Here is a 26,073-nt window from a genome sequence, read left to right as displayed (position 1 = left end):
CATTAGGCAGAGCTCCTCGCTCACACTCTTCAAAAGAAACCTTGACGAGTGGATGGGAAACAGAAAGTTTACCTAGGGGATCACATCAGTGGCACTGCTGGACGGAGGCACAGGGAACTAATCTAAGGGGGCGGCGAAAGCCAACACATTCTGGCTAGGCTTATAAATGCCTTCGGGCAGATAGCCTAGTACCTACCGATGAACCTATGAAACTATAAACAGAGAGAGGTCATTCTAGATTTCACTCTGGCAAATGGCTTGATGGTGGCAAGTACTTAATTCAGATGCAATAAGGGTAGACTTACTCCTAATAAGGAAAGGGACAGTGGAGTAGAATCAGCAATTGCAGAGTCACTCCAGTTAAATAGTCATCTCACAGCATAAACTACTGGTTGCCACAATCAGCTACAAGCAGTGGTCAGAGAAGGCTCCAAGGTCAACAGGGATCAGGCTGAAGACCTGGTAGCTGACTGGAGAGAAAGCACAACATTTCAAGGACTCTAGCACATCAAGCAGAGGAGGAAACAGGTGGAGCTTAAAAGGAATGGAAGTGCCTATCAAATGCATGTGTGAGGACTACAGTGGCTGAGTTAGGTATGGAAATAAGGTACATAAGGAAAGTCATTGGTGGAATGCAGAAGTCTAATATGTCAGCAAAAGAAAGGAGGACTGCAGGAAAAAGTGGGAGCTAGAAAAGAGGACCAGGCTAGGAAGAAAAAGGCTGAGACAGGAGTTGAAATAGCACAGAACGTGACATTAGAGCCACTCTATCACCTTCTGGAAAGTGAAGTAGTAGATGGCACAAGGAAACTATCAGGCTGCAAAGCAAAGATAAAGATAGTTAAACATCCTTCATAAGGAATGCCGCCAACAACCTGCTCACCAGTCCACAGGACATCAAAAGCAGATGAAAAGAGTACTTCCAGCAACTTCTGTATGAAGAAACTCCCCAGAAACTGCACTGCCCCAGACACAGCCTACGACAAATAAAAATTGGATGATCCTACCCTAGAAGAAGTAAGGAACAGCACAAAGGAAATTAAGTCAGAGAAAGCAGCAGGCTCAGATGAGGTCACAGCAAATATAACAAAGCTGTTGGGTGACACCGAGGAGAAATGAGGCCTGATAGTACAGCAGTGAAGAGAGAAAGCTGTATCCCAGATGACTGAAGAATAGGCACACTGGCGTCAACGTACAAGAACAAAGGTAGATATTCATAACTGTGGGCAGAACAGAGGTATCAAACTCCTGTCACACTGCATGAAAGTTCTGGGGAGGGTGACTGATAAATGAACAAGCAGACCAGTAGAAATTAAGCTGGGAAGTCAGCAGTTTGGATTCAGATCAGGATGCAGCACACTTGACCTGACATTTGCATTGGGACAGATGCTGGAGAAGAAGTTAGAAATAAGGAGAGGGTCCAACTGGGGATTCCTAGACTTGGAGACAGCAGATTTGGGCAGTCATGTGGTTCAAAGTCCCAGAAACAGTGGCAGAATTAGTGCATGCTATGCACAAGGACCCAATGACTCAAGTAGGAACAGTATTTGACCTCACAGAGGAGTTCCTAGTGGGAGTAGGTGTGCATCAGGGTTCAGCTTTGAGTCCACTATGGTTCATACTGGTGATGGACTACATTACAAAAGAGCTCGGAGGGGACAGATCAACAAAGCTGCCATATGCAAATGATGTGGCATCACAGGCAGACTCTGAGCAAGAACTTCAGCAAAGGAGGGGAATGGAATGAAAAACTGATGGCACACGGAATGAAACTGAGTACAGATAGCACAGTTGTAATTTTTTACTATTTATTATTTTACATTTGTTTACTGGGCTAGTCCGACTGAACAAGTCCTTTTTCAGTGGAGGCCCGGGGAGAAAAGCTCCACACACAAAAATTCAAACAGACAATTAAACAGCAAAATGGCATTATAAGTGACAAGTCTGAGATTACAAGTAGGCAAGATATACACTTGGACATAGAATAAAGCTTACATTGACTGATAGTAACAATATATACAAATTTAGATACGTCAGGTATAAAGTACATGACAACAAGGAGAGTAAAAAAGTAAACCTTGAGTTATAGTTATGCACTTGTACATATTTGTTGAGTTCACTTGGTTAAGTTAGTAGTAATAATATTACATAGATCAGCTATAAAACCCACAATAAAAATGTTAGTGTACAGAAAGGATTGTCTAAGGGGAGTAAGGAGATCTTAGTCTGGGGTGGAGTAAGGGCAGAGCCATTTACTGGAAAGGTGGGTTTTCAGTATTTGTTTAAATTTAGTTAATGTAGTGCTTGATGTAATATTGCTAGGCAGAGAGTTCCAAATTTTGGCAATATAATGTGAGTAGATGGAAACACTAGCATGGTTGTGTGGTTTTGAGATCTGTAGGAGGGGTTTATTGTTAGAGTGCAGAGTTATGTTACTAGAGTGTGGCTCTAGTAAGTCTTGTAGTGATGCAGTACTTTTAGAATAGTAAATGATTTTGAAAGCCATACTGAGCTGGGACAGATATAAGAGTTGGGGAAGTTCTGACCAGTTTAAGTGTTTTAGGGCAGAGCAATGGTGTGATCTGAAGGCAGTGTTTGCTGCATATCTAGCTATTTTATTGTAACAAGATTCTAGTTTTTCAGTTCAATTTTCCTGAGGTTAATGAGTATAGGTGAAGCGTAGAGAAGAGTTGAGGTCAGATAAGTCTGAGCAATAGTTATTCTTGTGTTTTTTCCTGAGATACTGTTTGTTTCTACATAGCATATCTAGCTTTTCGTGGACTTTCTTAACTGACTGGAATATATGGATATCAAATCTCATGTTGTTATTTCAACACCTAGTAGTTTGGTGTGTGGAGAGGCAATAATAGTAGTATTGTTCGTGGAGGTAATGTGAGAGGATAACAGTAGTATTGTTCGTGGAAGTACTGTGAGGGGATAATAGTAGTATTGTTCGTGGAGGTAATGTGAAAAGATCCAGTGGGTATAGTAGTTTTATTGGGATGGAATAGCATTCATTTTGTTTTGTTGGGGTTTAGGATAAGGGGAGAGTTAGATAGCTAGGATGACTGAGTGAGTGTTTATAGTTCTTGGAGGGTATTGGCAGCACATATTACCGCTGAATCAACTTATTGGATAATTATGGCTGAGGGGGCTGTGGTGTGCAGATTATTTGTAAATATGGAAAAGAGTATGGGGCCAAGGATAGACCCTTGTGGAATCCTAGGGTGACAGGAAGTAGGGGGGATAGGGTTTGGTGCCAACGTACTGCTTGTTGTTTGCCTGATAAGTAGCTCTGGAACCAAGTAATGGTAGAGTGTGATAACGCCATGTCAGAGAGGGCATGCAGGAGTCTGTTATGGTCTACCATATCAAAAGCTTTTGATAGGTCTAAAAAGATGGATGATACATGCCTACCATTATTTCTATGGTTATTAACTGTGTTTGTAAATGACATGAGAGCAGTGGTGGTACTGTGGTGAGGGGGGAAACCGTTTGTGTATTGGTTAACAATTTGTATTTGTCAAGGTGTTCCATGCATTTGTTTGTGAACAATTCTTTCTAGTATTTTTGATAGTGAGGATAGAATTGCAATAGGGCGGTAGTTAGACAATTCAGCAGAATTGCCACCTTTGTGGAGTGGAGTAATATATGAGGTTTTCCAGATAGTGGGGATGTACTGTTCTGATACAGACCTGTTTATGAGAATGGAGACCGGGTATGCAATAACGTCAGTCGATAGTTGTAGGAACTCAGGTGGTAAGTGATCAGAAGCTAGGGATGTGGGCTTTAGTTTCCTAAGCAGTTTTCTAATAGTATATATTGAGGCTGGTTGAAGGGTGAAACTGGACTCGTTATGTAGGGGTGTAAATGTTTTTGAGGTGTCGGGGGGTGGTTGTTAGAAAGATGTAGAATAGTTTCTGTGAAGTAGGTGTTAAACTGTGTGGTTATGCAATCAGAACTGTTTTTTGTAGTGGGAGGGGTTGTACCAGTTTTTTCCAGGTTGGAGATTATTAGTAATTGTAGTCCAGAATTTTTTGGGTTGCTATGGTGTTTAGTTTGCATTTCAGAGTAGTAGTCTAGCTTATCTTGCTTTATTTGTTTTTTAGTTTTATTTCTTAGTTCACAATATGACTGTCCTGCAACTTCAGATTTTGTTTACAACCAGTAATTCCATTCTTTATCCCTTTTTTTTTTTTTTGGCTATGACCTGGTTTCTTTACTTAAGCATGAGGCATAGTTAGATTTTATTCTAATGGTCCTGGATGGAGATTGTTCATCTAGAACAGACAGGAAGGTGCTGGTGAAATAATTTGTGGCATCATCTAGGGTTAGTACTTTAAGAGGGGACCGTTACAGTGCTGAAGGATATAGAGGAAGTGGTTATCTGTCTATGTAATATTAGTTTGGTGGGGTTAAGCCATTGTCTTAGTAGGTAGACTTGTAGACAGTAATAGAAGCAAATGAGGGAAACCAGAAGGAGCCGGGAACTGAGGCAGAATGCAAAATAGTGAAACAGGTTAACACCTTCAAGTATCTGGGAGGGGTGGATGAGGAGAAGGGAAGTCTGAATGAGGAGGTTAAAGTCAGAATCAGAGGGGCTGCAGCCAACTGACACATAGTGTCAGGGGTATTGTGTAACAGAAGAATGCCAAAGAAACTGCAAACTAGTGGTGTAACCAGTACTGCTGTATGGCACAGAAACCTGGACAGAAAAGTCAGAGCAGCTGAAGAAGCCAGAGGTGGAGATGATGGGCCTGAGACAGGGGCTAGGATGCACACTGTGGTACCAGTAAAGAAATTCAGACACAAGAGCAGAAGCCAAAATAAGCCCAACTGCAGAAAAGGTCAAAGAAGACAGATGAGACACAATCGGGTGAAGAAGATTTGGGACAGAGGATAAAGGTGGGAGGAAATGAACGCATACAGCAGAGAGGTGGATGGATTGTATAAGAGAAGACCTGCAACAGTTAGACATGAGTGTGGAAGAATGTAGGAGAGTAGCACTAACAGACACAGATGGTGACAGTTGACATGACACCCTGACTCCATGTAGAAATGGGGGGAAAAGAGGACAGCGATGATAAATGTGCAGCAAAACTGGATTCACTATATTTAGCAACACACATTTTTTAAACACCTTTATTAAAACACTTACTTAAGACATAGGCAGACTAACACAAAAGAAACAAACCACATTACCATTTTTCCATTTACATAAATTATACATCACATACTTTTTCTTTCTTTGTTATTAGCATTAGTCCAACTTTACATAAATTGCTGGATTTTTGAGTTCCTTAACCCTCAGTTCTTCTCATGAACCTTATTCTGAATGTATTTTTCCCACAATTTCCATTAATTTATATGTAATTTGCTCTTTCTCTTTTCTAAACATCTCTCTTCCAGTTCTTTTATCTATTTTGGCATATTCAATACTTCAAATACAGTTGGTTTAGATCTCGGTTTCCATTTTCTAGTAACATGCCTTACTATGTTTAGGCAATTTAGATTGTGTCCCAGCTCAAAAGAATAATGTCCATAGTTACAGCCACTTGCTCTCCCAATATTTCTGACAGAGTACTCTCTAGAGATTTTGAAAACCTGCCAGCTCATTACACTCCCAAAACACATGTTCCCAGGTACCTCTTTCTTCCCCATTACACCTCCAATATTTGATGGGTCTATATCACGTTGTCGAACAGTTCAAATGTCATATGGTCGACACCATAGGATTGAACTTTTAAAAGTTCGAACGTTTCAACGGAGATCTCAGTACAGTGCGGGATGGGAAGATTTCCCCTTTTCTGCACTTTAGTGCAATCTCGGAATAGGTATATTTAAAGAACGGGGGGTGTGGGGGTGCAGGGGGCCCTGCCCCCCTGCTTAAACCATTCAGGTAGGTTTTTTTCTTTGGTTTATTTTTTTTATTACATTTTCGAAATTTTAAAAGTTCGATCATATGGTGTCAACCATATGACGTTCAAACTTTTAAAAGTTCGATTATGTGATATAGATATTTGCTATCCACATAACGAAAAAAAATTTAGTCTGCTTGGGGTATAAAAATACCTATACAAACAAAGATCCTAGACCTTCAGGACTTTGTTGCATACTTGGAAGCCATACATATGTCCTCCCATTTTTCTCTTGTAAACTGCTTTTCCATTCTCTCCTCAAAATCTTTTCTAACCTCTTCTAACCGATTATCATGCAGTATGTTATATACCCTACTCTTTTTAACAGCAGCTTCTGTTCTGGATTGAACTAAAAACTCTACCAGAGTATTCCTTTACTTAAGATTCCCTTATCCCTTCCTCTTTGCCTATATTCCGATGTAAATCTCTCTAGCCTGCAATCCAAATTTCTTCTTGGCTTCATCCCACTCTATTACCAAGCCCTCTCTAGCTACTTGTTCCCAATACCATAGTTCCTTTGCCAACTTAAATAAACCTTAGCCTCCTCTTACATATTGTATGTGTCCCTACTTGCAATTATCCCTATTGGCAAAATCTTCTTTCTCCATTCTTGTGTTGGCTTGCTTCCAAGAATACTTTCAACTACTTTTTAAATATAATACCCTTCATGGTTACTATTCTCCTTAAAGACTGGAATCCAGTATCCCACTCTATTTCAAGAACCTCACCCCCGCTTCATCATCATACCTTTCCATTTTGAACTAAAACCTGCTTGTGTTATGTATATGAGCCTTAACTGTGTAGCTCTAAAATATCCCTTCAAATTAGGTAATCTTAAATCACCTTGTTCTACTGGAAGGATCGGCGTACCCACTTACCTCTTGCCTTCTTCAGCTCCCAGATAATTTCCTTCAAGTCTTTATTGTCTACAACTTCCCTCTTGGTTTTTAAAATATACCTGACCTTTATACAAGACTAAAGGGACTAAAACCATTTTCACTGCTTGTATTTTAGTACCGATAAAAAAGGGCTTCCAGTTCCTCAGTTTTTGTATTACCCTTTTAACCTCTTCTCACATATCCTTAGCTGCCATAACAGAAGCCTTTTTAAACCATACTTCTAAGTGCTTCATCTTAACGTGTCCCTATAAACATGGGTATTGCTGAAACAATTCATGTGTGGGGACATAATTTAGAGAGACAGCCTTTCTTTTATCTTCATAACTTTATATTCAAAAAAGACTTGAAACTGTTTCAAAATGTTCCACAGCACTGAAATGCCCTTTTATGGATTTATCAGGCACAAAATAATATCTGTCAAGAAAGCAGATTTTTCTTGATTACCATACCAGTTACATCCTTGTATTTTCGAGTCCCTTATTTTCTTAGGTAATAGACATGAATAAAGGCGGTAAAGGACACTCTTGCCTGGTTCCCCTGTTCAAACGCAACTCAGAGAGGAAGCCTCTCACTTTATCCTTGCCTCTGATATTTCATACGTTCTCCTAATTAATCTTATTATTGTATCTGGGAATGCAAATGCTTCCATTGCCCTATTCATAAAATTCCAGCTTACTCTTTAGAATGCCTTCTTTCCATCAAGATCCAGTAACAGCAGTGGTACTTTCTTAGATTCTGCTTCACTCTGGATTATCATTGTTCTATTTATGTTGTCAAATGTTTGCCTCTTCTCCATAAGACCATAATGATCCGTATCTATTAATTCTGACACCACCTTTGCCATTCTTTAAGCTAGTAAAAACAAACACTTTACAATCAGGGTTTAAAACTGAAACATGTTTATGTGAAGCTGAGTTTGATGGGTCTTTACCATCTTTAGGTAACATAGCCACCACAGTTTCTTCCAAGATGTTGGTGCCCCCCATCTTTTAAAACACTATTAAATAAAATATTTCAGATCTTTATCACTTTCTTCCCTTTTAACTTCCACAGGAATACCATCTACTCTGAGACTTTCTTGAAGACTGATTACACATCACCAATTATATCACATCACTTCCTATCTTAACTGTTGAACCTCATGTACCTCTAACCTTGGCATAATTAAGTTTTCCATAAATATTCCATTTGTGTTTTTTATTTCCACACACCTCTGCTTTATACAACTTTTCATAACATTTCAGTAATAACTTTAATGTCTCTACAGGATCTCTGGTTATTTTGTTTGTTATAGGCTCCTTAAGTTTGGCAGCAACCCCTTTTACTTTCTGTTGCCCGAGTCATTCTGCTAAAGGTTTTGTGCCTGAAGTTATCAAAAAATGTAGCTTAATAGCAATCCTTCTAAACTCATGCATATTATCCAGATAGACTCTTATTTTCTCTTAAGCACTCCGGATTTTTGCCTCCTTTTGCTCTTTGAGATTCTCTTTACTCTGATATTCTTTTTTTGTTAGCCCCTCTAAGTAATTCCTATTACATCTTAACCATATCTTTTTTCTTTAACTTCTACCTTATTTTATACTTCATTTTCATTTTATTCCACCCACTAGCTATAACTTCTGAAGATATTTCTCTTTCCTAATAACTCTCAAATAATTTCAAGTACTCATTCCTTAAATCCCTCTCTTTTTAACAGGTAGGTAGGAAAGCCCCAGTTTCTACATTTTACTTTACTGCCCTGCAGTTTTACCTTGTTTTTTCACTGCATGATCTATAATAGTTATATGGATGTGTGCCAAAGCTTTCAATTAAATGCACAAAATCCTGTGAAAATATAACTTATTTCTAGTCTACCCCAGTTATTGTACCTTGGGGAATAATGTGTAAATTCTGCCAGAGTTCCTACTATTGAATTCACATCTTCCACACTAAATATGTTCATCATTTTCCTCAGAAATCTATCTTTTGTTATATTTTCTCTTCAAGGTCCCCCTGATACATCCACACTATTGGAAATCAAGTTCCAGGCTCCACGTAAACATATTCCCTACTATAAGCTGATCATATTTCCTCAAATTTTCTTAAGAGCCACAATACAGTATTTTTTTGTTGGAATATAAATACATGCCAATGTAATCCTCCTCCCTTGCTAACAGCCTCTTACTACCCACAAACCTACAATTATTGCCTTCCCCCATCTTCTCCCCTTTCCTTTGTTCCTTTTATTTTGCTGTATATCCATCCTGAAATCCTTTCCTTCTCAAATTCACATGCCTTGTCCTTTCCAAATGTGTCTCCTGCACCACTGCTATTTGCATTCTGCATCTCTTAACACAATGCAATACTCTTTCCTTTTTGTCTATGTTTCTAAAGCCAATTACATTCCAAGATAATATGGACAGCACAGCCATTATGATCTGAAATCCTTTCTTTGTCAAATTCACAAGATCATTTCTTTCCAAATGTGTCTCCTGCAGCATTGCTATTTGCACTCTTCATTTTTAATACAGTTCAATACTCTTTCCTTATTGTCTATGTCTGTAAAACCATTTAAGTAACAGGACTATATGGATTGCATAGCCATTATGATAAAAAGCTTTTCCCCCCACCTATTATACAGTTCAGTTTTTTTGAATGTGTATTTCTAACTTTTGTGTTACATGCACACACTTTCTTTCATGTTACATGCACACTCTTATGTTTGTCAGTTACACAGGTGTTTCCTCTACTTTCCAAATGAATCCATGTCATATTTTCAAGACTTTTTGCTTTAATGAAATCCCTCAAACAAAAAAACTAAATATATTTTCAAAACAACCCACCCCCTATTAACTTTAACAAATATGTAAAACTATGTACATCTTCAAAAAATTAAGTTTAACATTCTAGATAGGAACAACTGCTCCAAACTGAGAGGTGCATCCATAGGCATTACCTATCCAAAAATTAAGGTCAACCATGCTAAAGCGCATTATAGAGCCTGTGTTCCCATGTACCTTGATTGCTGTCTGTTCCTTTCTTATCTCTATCCAACTCCGAGATGTGAAAAACTTGTATGCTTTCAGAAAACCTTCATTGTTACCCATAAGAAAAAAATGAGAGGTCTTTCTTTCAATAAAACTGAACTGTACACTGTTTTATTAAAACATTCAATTATTGAGGCTGCTATCTGTTATTCGCTTCCCATAATGTCAAGCTTTATTTTTCATTGAACTGCTTGCCATTGTACCTTTAAATTTTGTATTTCCCTCAAGCAAAGAATGCTCAGAACTCTCAAGATTAAGTGCTTGGACCTGCAGACGGCCTGCAAGTAGTCAGCAATGGATCTTTGTAATTTCACTCAAAACATAAGGTACCTCTGTCTTTAGCTGCAGACTTCCTGACTCCTACTGAACATCTGCTAATGGGGGAAAAAAAAACAAGCTAATATTTGTATGATATAAGCAACATAGTTTGATTCTCACCAAGGGAAATTGGCTATGCTTAAAATGATCCACAAGGGTAGCTAAGCCTAGTACTTACCTATGAACCTAAGAGACTTTGCATTTTTCATGGCTTTCATTTTGTCTTATTTTTCAAGCCTACTTCCTTACAAAAAAAACATTTGTTTATAGCTTAAGCCAAAGGCATTAATATAGACATTCACCCTTGTCAAAATAATATCTTAATTTTGTGTATGATAATAATTATTGCACCTTTACACCTCACCTCCGTTTCAACAGCCCAAGATCACAGCATATTAACATTAAACTTGCTTCTCTCCAGCCTTTCTCATTATACTGTAAAGCCTATATTTCTTACAACTAAAAAATACTTAAGTTAATATCTTTAACACATACAGCAGTCACTGAAGAGACTCCCCACACATTTAAAATGCCCTGACTATACACTACATGAAAATGCTTTATATATAACATACAGCTTATATCATGAAACATTTTATACTAATAAAAACAATGGTTGCACTTACAGTTACTTTTTCCCCCTTTAGAGTTCTCCTAAACATTAATGACAAAGGGTGGTACATGATTTACAGTCCACCTATAAGTTTAATAAAGTCAACAAAAGTTCAGTCTTTCTCAGTTAATTTTTCTTGCAAAGACATATTTTACAAGTGTGACCGATGCTTTATAGTATCCAGTTTATTTACTAATTGCATTGTTGCTGGTCTTCATCCTGTTCACCCCAATCTCTCAACATCAAGGTCTGGTTCAAGTCCAACGCACTACTGCTTCTTTTAGTCATACTTTTTTTCTGTCTCTTGAGCATTTTCTTTTGAATACTGTAAAAGGTTTCATTGGCAAAGTCTCCCTATAAGCTTTGTCAGAAGAATGAGAAGCAGAGTCCCCCTTCTGCTTGATAGCTCACTTTTTGTTGCACAAGCAGTTTTATTTCCTCCTTAGCCTGTTCTGCATTAAAAACATCTTTGATCCTCCAAGAAAAAAAATATTCCAAAGACAGCTGGATACAACCATTTGAATATCACACCTGTATCCTGGAATTCCCGGACATCATCACCACCACCACCATCATCATCATCATCATCATCAGCCCCCTCTTCCCATTTTTTCTACATGGGGTCAGGGTATCATGTTAACTGTCGCCAACTCTCTTGATTCAGTGCCACACTCCTGCCTTCTTCAACACTCATGCCTGACTGTCGCAGATCTTCTTTCACACAATCCATCCACCTCTTTGCTGGATGTCCTCGCTTCCTCTTACCTTCTTCCTGTTTGTCCCAGATCTTCCTCACCAGATTGTCTTCTGCTTTTCTGCACGTGTCCAAACCACCGTAATTTGTTCTCGATCTTTTCTGCAACTGAAGCTGGAATTCCCTGATTGCTGGGATAAATTTGCTTCTCTTCTGTCTGGTATACAGTGAATATCTTCCACAAACACTTGCTCTCTCCATTTTGTAATACTTTTCCCTTCTGTCAGTTTTGTCAGGATTAACTCTTTTTGCTGGTATGACTGCATCTTTACCAATACATGTTTTAGGTGTTTTCTCATGGTCAAGTTTGGAGCAAGCACTCTATGTGCCCTTTAAATTAACAACTTCTGCTGTGGAATACCAGTCCAGTTGCTCATTTGGGCTTTCATAAAGTTAATTCATTCCTTTCAAATGAGCTTTGGAAGCTTCCACTGTAACTTCCAGTGGGTGGATCCTAAGCTTTATGTAGAAACAAATGATGTCCTCACATTTCACACAAATGTGCATATCTCTGGAGCCATAGGGATTACTAAAGAAGTATAAAAGACAAATTCTTCAGCACAAACTATTTTTGTAGTAGTAGTATTCTTTAGGTTCTAGGTCTTAAACTTGATTCTATAAGTCACAGTAAACTTTATAATATTTTGTAAACACCCTACATCACAGCAACCACTCAAGTTAGACACAGTCACAGCATTTTGTTCAGCATCTGAGAGCTGTCATATGAGGCTAAGCAGCTCTGTTTGTGCTATTTGGTTGCAAAGACATTCAAACAAATATGAAATTTATGACAATATAAATAAATATTACAAGCAATTAATTCATCTTTACCTGCACTAGACAGAGGTCAAATATCAATACAATTGCGTTTGCCACTGTGTAAGCCTTAAGATAAAAAATACTTTGCCTGTAGTATGCTTTTAGAATTATTAGTGCAAATATGAACAAGCAACATTTGATGCCTAGAGGCGTCAGTAGGATGTAACTGCAGAAACACCTGGAGACATCGTCTGTAATAATATGGTTTGTTTCTTTCAGTTTCTCTGGTCCAGCAGAAAATTTCAAGTTTTCTCTCAGAACTCTGTCTTCTACCTCCACTGTTTTTTTTTTAATTGCTATTCTTGAGAAGTCTTATACTTAGCCAGCCTTTTCTTCATTTCATCCTCTGATTTTTTCAGTTTTATCAACTGATCTAAATAATTAGTTGAAGCTTCTTCTACTTTTTTCCATCTTTTTGTTACCCGAATTGACATACCCCTTCAACGTCTCATTTTCTTTAATCACCTCTGAGTACATTTGATTTATTTTTTTCTCTAAATTACTGGAAGTCATTTCTTGTACCAGTGCTGAAGCTTGGACTGCTTTTTACTTAACAGCTGCAAGATTCTTCCATGTTAGTACTTTCGCCATCTTTTCTGGTTTATTTTATTTCAGGTCCCAAAATTTCTTCTTTGCTAACATCCAGGCAGTGTACTTACTAGTCAGTAGCTGAATTTTACTCAAGCTGACTACATCACTCGCTCTTATTATTCAGTTTCTTTTTTCACTCTGGGAAGCTGCCAGACAGGTTTTGTCCCTACAGAATGGAGGACTGCAACATTCATCCCCCTACAGAAAAAAGGCAGACCATCAACAGATCCAGGGAACTACAGACCCATAAGTGTGACTAGTCTTATATGCAAGGTCATGGAAAGAATCATCATGGACCTGATAAAGCCATAGGAAGTCTTTGAACACTTGATGCATCCCAATTTGGTTTCATCAAGGGCAGGTCATGCCTACTAAACTTGGTGGGCTTCTTTGAGAAGGTTACGAGAGTCTTGGATGAGGACAAAATGGTACATACTCCCTACCTTGATCTGGTAAGTGCATCTAACACAATACCTCACATGGGTATTACAGACAAACTCACAAATTTAGGCATAAATACCAATGTCACCAGATGGATAGCCAAATGGCTCACAGATAGGACACATTAAGCTAGGGTTGGGGAATCCACCTCCACCAAGAGGCCAGTTACTAATGGCATTCCACATGGCTCAGTACTAGGACCTCTCGTTAGGAATACACTTCTCTGAAGTCAAGGCAAATGTAAAGGGCCTTTGGCTGACCAAATTTGCTGACTGCAGACTGGGAAGATCAATCAATCCTCCAAAGATGTAGATGTCCTCCAGGAGGGTCTGATACTGATAAATAACTGGTGACAGAACCACAGCCAAAATCTCAATGCAAAAAATGCATAATTTTACCCTTTAGGAAGATGACCATCCCTGTAAATTATAACATTGATAAAACACCCCTAAGTGCAGACCCAGCAGTAAGTGACTTGGGAACTCAGACTGGCAGGAACCTGGACTTTGATCACTATATGTCCATGGTAGTGAGAAAATCCTCTCTACATGGTGCAACTTATAAGTCAGGGGATGGTATCCAGATCTAAGGAGATCATTGTCCCACTATACTCAGCCCTCATTAGACTAATAATAGAGTACACTGCCACTCTTTGGCATGTGCAAATGATGGAGTGGCCATTAAGGTTCCCTACTAAAAAAAATTACAGGGTGAAAAATGTCTTATGTGGACTGCCTCAAAACCTTGTCCCTGTACTGAGTCTCCTACAAACTACTAAGGGGTGATCTATTAACCTACAAGGCATTCTCTGATCCAGGCCTGATGAATCTGCTATACATTTGCAAAACAAACAGCACTTAGAATTACCCAATCCAAGGATCTAAACCCCTTCTGTGACAAACACATTCAGAGATTAGCCCTTCTCTGGAACAGACTCTCCACTCATGTGAAGCAGAGTTTTTCTTCCCTAAGCCTATTCAAACACCATTTGGATCAAAGGATGGGAAATCGCAGATTCACCCCGGCTTGTCACCTGTGTTCCTTCTACGCAGAGGCAGTTTGCAGATGCCCTAAGGGACAGGCATATACCAAAGCCATTTTAGCCTGTGGGCATTGACAATTGGGAAAACTGAGGCATGAATGGCTAGGCTTAAAAAGGTTCTAGGGCTGTTATACTAGTAACATCCTATGACAGCTGAAATTATGCTGATGTTCAGTGTATAGCCATCTTGGAAGTCCCACCAACACACCTTTTGGTGACAAAAACAATTACTTGTTTAAAGTGGTTAAACAGGCATCAAATATATATACCACTTTCAGCACAAATGTAAAAATCACCCTCTTACACATTACTGATGGATTTACTACACATCAGCAAGTCAAATGGCATCAGAAATACTCTGTCTAAGGAGGTAAACCTCTTGTACAACATATACAGAATGGTTTGCAGGGACAGGTATATTTCACAGAGGACACCACAGCTATGGAACAGACTACCCATCCACGTAAAAGAAAAAAAAATAAGTTAATCCCTGTCCATTTTTAAGCACAACTTAGATCTATAGATGGAAAACAGAAAACTTACCCCAGGATTGCCCCTTGTCCTACTAATGGACAGATGCAGCTTTTAAATGCTTTATCTAATGCTTGGCTCCCCTCAAATTATCTATGGCTATACTTGTTTGGGATATGTAATTATTGATCATGGAATGAGTAAGGTCAATCTATAACCAAATGTGATAGGTTATGTCGGGCACAAAAAGGGAAACTGGGAAGGCTTAAAATGGCCTGAAAGGGCAGCTAGCCTAGTACTTACCTACTAGGTGCAAGTGTGTTTGCATGAATGCAGTGTTCGTGTATGAGCTTCTTGTTTGCAGGGATGACGTGTGCTTATGTGAAGCAAAAAAGCAGTGTGACTGTGTGTAAAAGTATATTAGATATAACTTAAGTGGATGTGTGTTTGCTTGTTTGTATGGATATAGTGCTGGTGTACGAGTTGTTTGCTTGCAGGAGTGATTTGCGCTCGAGTGAAGTAGAAATGCAGTGTGACTGGGGATTGATGGAAAAACTGCTTGTGCCTACATGGTTAAACTGCTGAAGGGATAAGCTGGGAGGAAATAATTAATTTTAGAATAATCTGAGTGCTTGTGCATGCATGCACAAATTACTGAAGGGATCAATGGAGGAAATAATTTTGGGTCTCATTTGAGTGCTTGTGCATACATGCTCAATATATTAAATAATTGTCAGCGGAAATGTTTAATTTTAGTGTCAGTGAATTGCTTATGCATACATGGACAAATTACTGAAGGGATCTGGGGGAAAATTATTAATTTTGGTGTCAGAGTGCTTGTGCATACATGACTGTTGGGGAAATGGTGTCATTTACTGCTTGTGCATACATGGCTAAATTAATGAAAGGATCACTGGGGAAATGGTGACATTTAGGTGCTTGTGTATACGTGGTTAAACTACTAAAGGGATCAATGGGGAAAAAAGTGCTTGTGCATACATGGTTAAATTAATGAAGGGATCAATGGGGAAATGGTGACATTTAGGTGCTTGTGTATACGTGGTTAAACTACTAAAGGGATCAATGGGGAAATAAGTGCTTGTGCATACACGGTTAAATTAATAAAGGGATCAATGGGGAAATGGTGACATTTAGGTGCCTGTGCATACATGGTTAAACTACTAAAGGTATCAATGGGGAAATAAGTGCTTGTGCATACATGGTTAAATTAATGAAGGGATCAATGGGGAAATGGTGACATTTAGGTGCTTGTACATACATGGTTAAACTACAAAAGGGATCAATGGGGAAATAAGTGCTTGTGCATACATGGTTAAATTAATGAAGGGATCAACGGGGAAATGGTGACATTTAGTTGCTTGTACATACATGGTTAAACTACAAAAGGGATCAATGGGGAAATAAGTGCTTGTGCATACATGGTTAAATTAATGAAGGGATCAATGGGGAAATGGTGACATTTAGGTGCTTGTGTATATGTGGTTAAACTACTGAAGGGATCACCATGGTTAAATTACTGAAGGGACTGATAAATACCACTGATATCATATCTCTCAACTGTCCTGATTTCTGCAGAATGTCCAGAGTTTTCCTCGTACTTTGAGCTGTTCCTCATAAAATTTGTGGTTTCCTGGCAAATGTCATATATTTGAGTACTGTTGCAGAAGATGAGAGGGCAGTGGGTGGAGGGTTCACACGTGTAGCAGAGGTGTCCATTTTTTTGCCTCATTTTTAGTCTGCTCCTCATAAAAGTTGTGGTTTTTCAGCAAATAATGAAGGATTGAGGTCACTAAATATTGCTTGTTTTGAGTTTCAGACCACATTATTGAGAAAATGCATACAAGTCTAAAACCTGTTTTGATACCAAGTTTTTATCCATATAAGAACAGTATTTAAAATTGCAAAACCTGTTATGCTAACAACTTTCTAAGCTTATAAGAGCAATATTTAAAAATCTGCTGGTCCTTTGCATGGTAGCCCCCAATTAATTTTGCCTTTGTACAGAACTGTTGCACTACAGAGGAGTGGTTCTTGGTTTCATCCTATATTTTATCTTCCCCTTGTACAACTTGGGATTCCCTGGTAAATCACTGAAGATATTCAAAACAAGTTGAGAGAGCGTGTGTGGGGTTACAACTGTGACTTTGCTGAGTGCAGTTTGAAGCAGCCTGTGTTGATGTCTAAGCCTGTATCACTGTTTTCATTTTAAGGGAGAATAAAAACAAAGACTGTGGGTAAAACCAATTGTTGAAAAGTAACCCGATTTATTTGGTGGAGGAAGTCTGAATCTGTGCATAATTCATTGGTATGCAAATTGAGTATAGATTACACATCTGACAGATTTCAGCTTTTCATATATTTGTGTTAAATACCCTACTGTATTTAGTTTGAGAGGTTGTATCTGTGCATAAGTCATGGGCCTGATTTGTTCAGAAAACCCTGTAGGGGGTATGCTATGTTACAGAGTAGCAGTATGCATCTGGTTTTATTTACAGGAATATCTTTAAGGGGCAGGGGATGCAAACTTCCAGACTAAGCAGTTCCGAGGCAGAATTTCAGTGTAACTTGAAAGGTCTTAAGGGGTGATTTCTTAGAGAGGGGGTATAGCTTGAAGGAGGTTGTTGAGATGCGCCATGAGGCATCTATTTTAAGGAGAGACAGGGCACAGCCATATTATTCTTTGAATAGAAGTCCCGACTTTCACAATGCAGGCTCTGCATCTAGCAAGGAAAGCCATAAACCATGCCAGGTCTCAGTTCCCCTTTACTATGCCAGCAATACTAGTATCGTTTGTGATATAATTAGAGTGAAATGGCAGAGAAATATATCGAGAACTGGTAGGGGATAAACTGAGTTTTGTTTTTAAAAAACAAGAAGTCTTTAAAAAGGCTGTTATTTTACAGGGGGTCATCATCAGGTGAGGTCTTGTGTTACAGGTATATCTGCTATGCAACGCTGCAATAAATGCAATTTTTGTGTCTATACTAATACCTTTATCCATCCACAAAAGGGATGACTTTTAGATTTAATGTGCAGGCTGACTGCAGTACTACTGATGTTGTTTATTTTGCAAAGTGCAAAGCCTGTGTGTGTTTTTACATTGGGAAGACGAATCATTCCTTGATGGAATGAATCAGAGAACATGCTTATTAGATACACACCAGAGACACTTGAAGTGCGCTTACTAAGCATGTGATAGAATATGGCAACAGCCATTCCTTTTATTTTACAGTCAATGAGAAGGTCACTAGAAGTACTAGAGTGGGTGACTACCAAAGCTTCACTGAGAGCTGAGAATTGTATTGGATAATTAAATTGCAGGCCGATAAGATGCTGGGACTTAATGGAAGAGTCTCTTTAAGACCCATTTTAAAACCTAGAGATTTATTTAAGTAATTTTAATGTTTTATTGGTCATTAGTAATGCATGGCTAATTTGAAGTTTTGTTTAACTTGATTGGATGACTGTACTGGAAATCTCTATATTTAAATGTATTTAGAGTATGTTGAATTTTAAGATCTGAAGAAGTACTTACAGTGTGAAAGCACTTACCCGTTTGTCGTTAATAAATTGTTTTAGTTTTATTCAGTCATCTCAGTCATGTTTCTGTGGTGAAACGTTTTCTTTTGCAAAACCTCTTCTAATACAATCCTATGATGTTTAATAAAAATTTTAGTTGAATAAATATGTAATTTCATACTATGGCGACAATGGGTCTATATTATAACCTCGAACGATTAAAAGAGCGAATGCTCTTTAATTGACTCCTTAAAATTGAAAGCACTAAATCCCGGACATGCAGAACAGCGATTTTTTTTTCCCCAGGGAAAAATTTGCTGCTCTGCAAAAAAAAAATAAAGTGGGAGGTTTTGCCCCCCCTACTTAAATATACCAACTCCGAGATGGCACCACAGTGGAGGAAATGACAGAGTCCTGAAAACGGCCCAGTGACCCCCCCCCCCCCCCCCCGGGGGGAAATAAATCACTGTTCCCTGTGTTGGGGATTTAGTACTTTCAATTTTAAGGGGTCGATTACAGAGCGATCGCTCTTTTAATCATTCGGGGTTATAATACAGACCCGTGACAACATATGGCATGTTCTGGGGTGACACACAATGTGGTATTTGTGGATTACCTTGTAAAGGATGCTGGAAACACAGGGGTATTCATTTTCTGAATCAAACTAGAACACAAACAGCAGAATATGAAATGCTCTACAGAAAAGCAAAATGTAAATTAACAGCAAGTAGCAAATGGGGCAACCCAAGGTCTTATATATAGGTTAAAAATGAATGCAGAAGGAATAGCCTCCCTGAAAACAGACCACACTAGTCAGTCAACAAAAGAGAAGTAAGCAAATGCATGGAAGCAAAATACTTTGGTGACAGATCCCTGCACGAAACATAACTCACATCTCATATAAAGTGGCTCCAATTCTGCCCAAAAGTAATATGGATAAACACAAAAAAAGATTATGCAAGAACAATTTGTATCAAAGGACAAAACATGGAAATTATGGGCTTCAAATCAGTAGACTGAGCACAAGCTCAAGAAAATAAAAACTAGGCTAGAGAAAATTAAGATAAAAACATTTCAAAATACTGAAAAAAGTATGTAGGGAAGGAAATGCAGTGCAAAAGTATTACAGCTGCGTAAACCATTCTCCTTACCAGTAAATGAATGAAACCATGTATGTAACCCTAGTAAATAATTATATCTGGATACTAGACATTTTAAAAACAGTATAACACTGACATTATTCTAGTGAACGATATCCCGCCCCCTTGATTCGCCAGTCAGGATCTGTGTCTGTGCTGAGTGCAAATTCAGCATCAGTTGTAGCTCCAGAAAACCACAAAAGCACTGGATGGGACAGAAACCTGACTTAAAATAACAATGTACTTAGTAGGTCTGCTGCTGTGACTAACTTCAGTACATAATGGCATATACAGGAGAGGACCCTCAATAAATTAAAGATGCTGTGCCCTAACAGAGTACCTTACTGCAAATGTTTAGTGCAGCTAATGCTACAGGACAATTCCAAAAGCCATGCCTCAGGGAAACAGGTTAACTAGGCTCTAGGATCATCCCACCAAGCATCCCTAAGACACACACCATACTATTCACAAAAAATGCATTAGCATAAGATATAAAACAACCCAAGTATCAAAAGGGGGTGTACGGGAGGGAGGAGCCTGTACCATGGTTATATAAATGTATTCAGTCACTTACTGTTAATGCAAATTATTTGTTTTTTCACTGAATCATTTTTATTACAGGACTTTGACACTCTGTACATCAAACCGAAATAACATCATATTGGACATTTAAAAAAGTAAAATCCCTGGCAGCAACAGTGCATATTTACAGCCATCATGGAAATCCCAAGAGATATTTTCCTCACCTTGACATCTACTTTTCAAACTTCCTGTCAAATCCTACCCTCCCCTGGCTATCTTCACCTGAAATATTTTATCTTACATGCTCCAATAATTTCCCACTCTCTCCGTGTACATCAACCACAGCCCACACACCCTTCATTCTCCTCACAGACAGAATCTCACACTCTTATCCTAAATGCCACATCACTTACTCACTCCTCCTAATCTTGATTTACCTGTATAGCTCGTCTCACTCTGCTATATACATCCATCTCAACTTATGATCATCCTCTCTCCTTCCACTATATTTCAAAGAGTCATATACTCCATTCTTGCCTAAGCATACCGTGACTTACTATGTCCCAGTGCCTAGTGGTTGCCTCACATAACTCCTACACCTTTGCACACCCACCACATATGCAACCCCACTTCCTCCTAACATCATCACCAAGAACTGTCCTGCTGAAGGAAGCTTTTCCTCTTAGGTCTCCCTGTGTCTTACACCAGTTATACATCAACCATCTTTGCAAATTACCAAGTAAACCACCATTCTTCAGATCCCTGGCTATCTCACATACCTTCTCTATCCACACCTTTTATCCCTTCTCCAGCCTGGGCACTTTTTTCCCCCATCTTCAACCAACTTCTCCCATGCAACTGTAATCTTCCTACTACCCAAGGCTAGATATACACCCACAGTCTCCCTCTCTTAGCACCACACTGCCACTCCCAAAATGCCTTGCCTTACATCTGATCCTCCCTTTATTCCACCTTCACCATGTACGCTTGCCTGATGAAATAAAATTCACTCCCCTACTACCTCTCCTAGAGTTTCCTCTTTCTTCTTGGCCCCCTTACGGCTCAGTGCTGCATACCTGTAATATCGCAAATACCCTCTCTCCTCAACAGCTTTTGCAGTTACCTTCCCCACTACATTCATATCCCTCCTATCCATCATCTTCCATAGACTAGCTGCCACTGCACAACTCTAGAATTCTAAAATATATTACTCCCCTTGTTCTCATCTGCATCATCCTAGATCTTAAGCCTTAGTCCTCAACATATCCGCACAATTCTAAAGCAAAGATCACATAACCTCCACAGCACCCCTTCTCTCAGGCTCAAACACAAATGTCTCACTCAGAATACCACCTGTGGAAACACCATCATCAGATCACATGTACCCTCTACCATCAATGTATTCAACTTGCCCCACCACCTTTCCATCTGTCTGCTAATCCTCTCATACCATTTTCCCCATTAAACTTTAACATGAGATACTCACATCTCCAAGTATTTTGCCCTCTCCCGCATCTTAGGCAATTCAACAGAACCCATCTTATCCTTCCCAAAAGATTGTTGATTTTAACTCAAATCTGAACCTTATAAATTCTCTTAACAAATTACGGACACCCTCCTACTAAACACAAATTCAGGGGGAGAAGAGTTTACAAACATTTTTTTTTCTTTCCTCCTCACCCTCTCTGACATCCGATGCCCACTTAAACCTGATAGGCAAGAAGTTAATGCTATAACTAGGACCAATCAAAAAGGTTGACAGACTTGGTGCATTCCTCTAACATAGTGCAAGAACAAGCAGTGCATTCCTCTAACATAGTGCAAGAACAAGCAGTGCATTCCTCTAACATAGTGCAAGAACAAGCAGTGCATTCCTCTAACATAGTGCAAGGACAAGCAGTGCAGTCCTCTAACATAGTGCAAGAACAAGCGGTGCATTCCACTAACATAATGCAAGAACAAGCAGTGCATTCATAGTGCAAGAACAAGCAGTGCATTCCTCTAACATAGTGCAAGAACAAGCAGTGCATTCCTCTAACAGTGCAAAAACAAGCAGTGCATTCCTCTAACATAGTGCAAGAACAAGCAGTGCATTCCTCTAACATAGTGCAAGGACAAGCAGTGCACCTACTACTCCTGCTTCTTTACACCACATGTATACTTAGCACTTTACATCCTATGAACAAGAGCACAACACAAAGCTAGGTTTGTCCAACATGCAATGGCTGCTAAGTCATCACATGCCCCTCATCCACATGAAATTTGCATATGAACTTTATTCATCTAACTGCTCATCCCTACGGAATACTACAACATGACAGAAAACACGATGGAAACTCACAACCTCTGCTGCTTTCCTAAGAGAGCGAGAACTGTGGTGGAGGTTTAGGTTTGGCTGATCTTTTTTTCTATCTTTCCAGGCTTTATCCCTATCTTTCATTTGTTCTTTAATTTTATTAATAAGCTATGGGCTTATTAACTCAGAATAATGTTTCTTGTAAGGGGGATAACAGTCTAGTGAAGTACAACAGTGCACATGTGGGATCTTGAAGAGTACACAAGCAGTCCCAGTCTGAGTTATCTAGGTGTGCGTTAAGGTCTATGATTTTGTGTCACGTGAAAGGTGGCAGCTAATTACCTGTGGGGGTCTTTTGCAGTTTTAAATGACCAAACAGAGATGACATCATAATAATCACTCAGTTGTTTGGTAGTATGTCTATGTTCATTCATACATCTACATTTATACTAGTGATAAGGTCCAGTGTAGTGTGGTTATGTGTTTGATCTCGTAGGTGGTTTTACTAACTGCTGGAATTCACAGATAAGCATTTTATTCAGTTTTGTGGTGTCATGTTCTATAGCATTGAAATTTAAGTCTCCAAGAATTAAGCAGTTTTGTGTAGTGCCTTGTGGAAACATTTCTAATATAGTTTGTCATACTAGGTTGATACAAGATGAAGGGGGATGTAAACTGTGGCAATATGTCAATGAAAGTGATTGCCTAGAAAGGATCCAGTTGGGTTCTTTATTGTCAATTGACAGTAAACATCCTCACAGTGCAGGACATACTTTCATTTGTTGTTGAAATCTGGGAAGAAAACAGGCAATGTATAGGCCGATTCAAATTCGACTGTCACCTCAGAGAGAAAGGAAGGACCATTTCACAAAGCAACTCTACCCTTGTGGAAAACCAGATAAGGAGGAATGGTGTATAGGGTTGTAGATCAGAAACCCTTCCTACAGATGTAATGGGCACCAAGAACGTGGTCTTCCAAGACAGACCTTTAAAGAAACTGTGGCTGCAGGTTCAAGGGGGGGGGGGGGCTAGTGAGAATTTGGCTCTAACTCTTAGACTGGATGGACTCTGGTTATTTACTATGACTGTTTTTTTCTAATTCTTTTGCACCACATGTTTTAAGATTTCCAAACTTAAGAATTAATCCGGTGATGCTGCAGCTGAAACAGTTAAAGGATGAACACGTTTTGTAGCTTCCAAGAAACCAGCACCTGGCCTGCAGGTTTCATTCACATCAGTGTAGGCCTGGCAAACAGCTGGTAAGTGACTCCTTTTGTTTGCCTCCAAAGGGGCTAGGAGAAGTAAAGTTATGTTTATTAAAGATGGAAATACTTGGAGCAAACAAAGGGCCACACATGGTCCAACATCCTTAGGCTTAGTGAGATGGACAAAACTGCTGCGGTTTGGTATTCTCTGACCACTACCTATTCCTTTTCTTTAATTGCCTTAACTGCATTTCTTTTTTAGGTGATGCACTGTGATTAAGGTTACCATAAGGGAAGAGAGAACCCCCCCCCCCCCATGGCAGCACCAAAACTGTCACTAGTGCCACAATGCCCCACTTAGGACTTAACAGTCTTGGCTCAAAGTTTTTTTTTTTATTAAACACAGTACAACTGTTAAAAGGAGATGTTATGGATCTCCTCTAAACAAAAAAGGCACTGTAAATGGTAACTGAAAAAGTCCTTTGCTGACATTTGTTTTCTGCTGGTACACTTGATTGTAAATTCTTCAGGGAAAGTCATGGATTTCAGAATTAGTTACAATACCTAGCAGTTGAAAATCCAAAACACACAACAAGCCAATCAATATTCTCAGAAAATGGTTCTAAACTAGGTGCTTATCATTTCTATGGAAGTCAGCTGTAAAGGACAGATTCATAGACAAATTTTGACTGATCGCTTCTTGTGGCAAAAAAAAAAAAACACAGAAGAAAGTGCAGGCTGCTCCACATTGTACAAGTACAAAACACAGGAATCCTGGGAAGGAACTGCATTCAACTATGCTGTCAAGGACAGATGTCTGCTCCTAGTTATTTCTCAAGGATAAGGATTACACTGCAGCAGTGAGCCAAATGATGGGGAAAAAATATCCGTTAACCATGTAATGGCCACTGGACACGCAGTCCTTTTTCAGGGGTAACCAGTCTGGTTGAGTGATTTGCTCAGTCACAAAATGGGCAATCAAGGACTATGGGAATCAAACCCAGGACTGCTGCAGGCTCTAGATGTAGAAGCGTATCACCCTTTATCACAGTGGAAGTGTAAATTTGGCATTACCTAATTCAATTCTCATTACTCTGCACTGTGTAGTTCTACCTAATAAAAAAGTAAATATTGCCTGTTTTTAGGTTATCAGACTTATTTTTCAATTGTATCTTATCTAGTAATCTATAAACTGTTTCGACATAATTGTGATTCACAGTTAACACAAGTAATTCTAATATATGCACATATTTTATTTATATATATATATATATATATATATATATATATATATATTTATACATACACACACACACACATATATATATATATATATAGATAGATATACACACACACATTTATAAAACGTGTATACAAAAACACATACGTACCTATCTTAAGTTTAACTGACAGTGCACCTGATCATTTAACTTAAATAATCTCTCTCATAGATGTTTCGTAAAGATATTTCCTGCATTTTTCAGACTCCAATCACTTTTGTAATATTCTGTAAAGATTTGAGGAATACGCAGTCTAAACTTGCAGCCTATTAGACTACCGTATTTTAGAACTATGAATTTTTTTTAATATAAAATGAAAAAGTGATCTTTTGTTTTCAGTGTGACATTTTCCATGATTACTGTGCTATTCTGTTATAACCTGTGCCTGCTTTATATGTCCCTGCTTTGTGCTGCTGCTTGGGGCTCCACTGAAAATGTGCTGTCCCAGCTGTATATTACGGTTAATAAAAACAGGCAGATAGATAGATAGATAGACCTGAAGTGAGCATTACATCCTAGAATACAGAAATGAATAAAAAAATTGGGAAAACTGAAATGAGAACCATGTCATAGATGGATAGATAGATTAGATACATTGATAAATACATTAAAATATGGGAGAACTGAAATGAGCATTACATGCCATGTACAGCAGTTAGGTAAATTTCTGTACAAATTTTAGAACTTTCCAAAAGTAAGGAGAATGACTAATGGTGATGACACCTTTGACATGTTGCTCTGTTTATTACCACTCTGTAACCACTAACCCCCACCCTGTTACTCTGTTTTTATTTGAGCAGGCACTCAATTATCCCTGATGACTTTCTGCTCTTGACATTTCAAATCCCAGTGGGTTGGTCAATGCTGCTCTGAATCAATACGCAAGACTTTTGTGCACCACCACTTATTTTTTAATTATTTCATCTTCCTGGGGCTCAAATCACAACCCACCAAGCCATGTATGAGGATAAATAGGATATGTCATTAAGGCTGATACAAGGAATTATAACTTGACATCTCATCAGAGCTTAAACCCTTCAACATGCACTCAACAGTTCATAGCAAACTCAACAGAAAAAAATATGAAAAAGCTCTCTTACAAGGAAGAAGGACATATTACATAACCATGCTGGCTAGCTATACAAGATAGTTTAAAAGAAAGCATAATATAATAAGATATGTTTTCTATGGGTACCCCA

General features: G+C 38.7%; 1 protein-coding gene across 3 annotated transcripts in view; it reads right to left on the bottom strand.

The window, feature by feature from the left end:
• Positions 1-26,073, bottom strand: part of PALS2 (protein associated with LIN7 2, MAGUK p55 family member) — a 1,432,251-nt gene that overhangs the window by 37,235 nt on the left and 1,368,943 nt on the right. The window lies entirely within an intron of this gene.

Source organism: Protopterus annectens, chromosome 3.part1 (genome assembly GCF_019279795.1).
Source record: "Protopterus annectens isolate FY-2018-M chromosome 3.part1, PAN1.0, whole genome shotgun sequence".
In the NCBI taxonomy this organism is placed as follows: Eukaryota; Metazoa; Chordata; order Ceratodontiformes; family Protopteridae; genus Protopterus; species Protopterus annectens.
The sequence above is the reverse complement of the archived record's forward strand: the minus strand, read 5'-3'. Positions and strand labels throughout refer to the sequence as shown.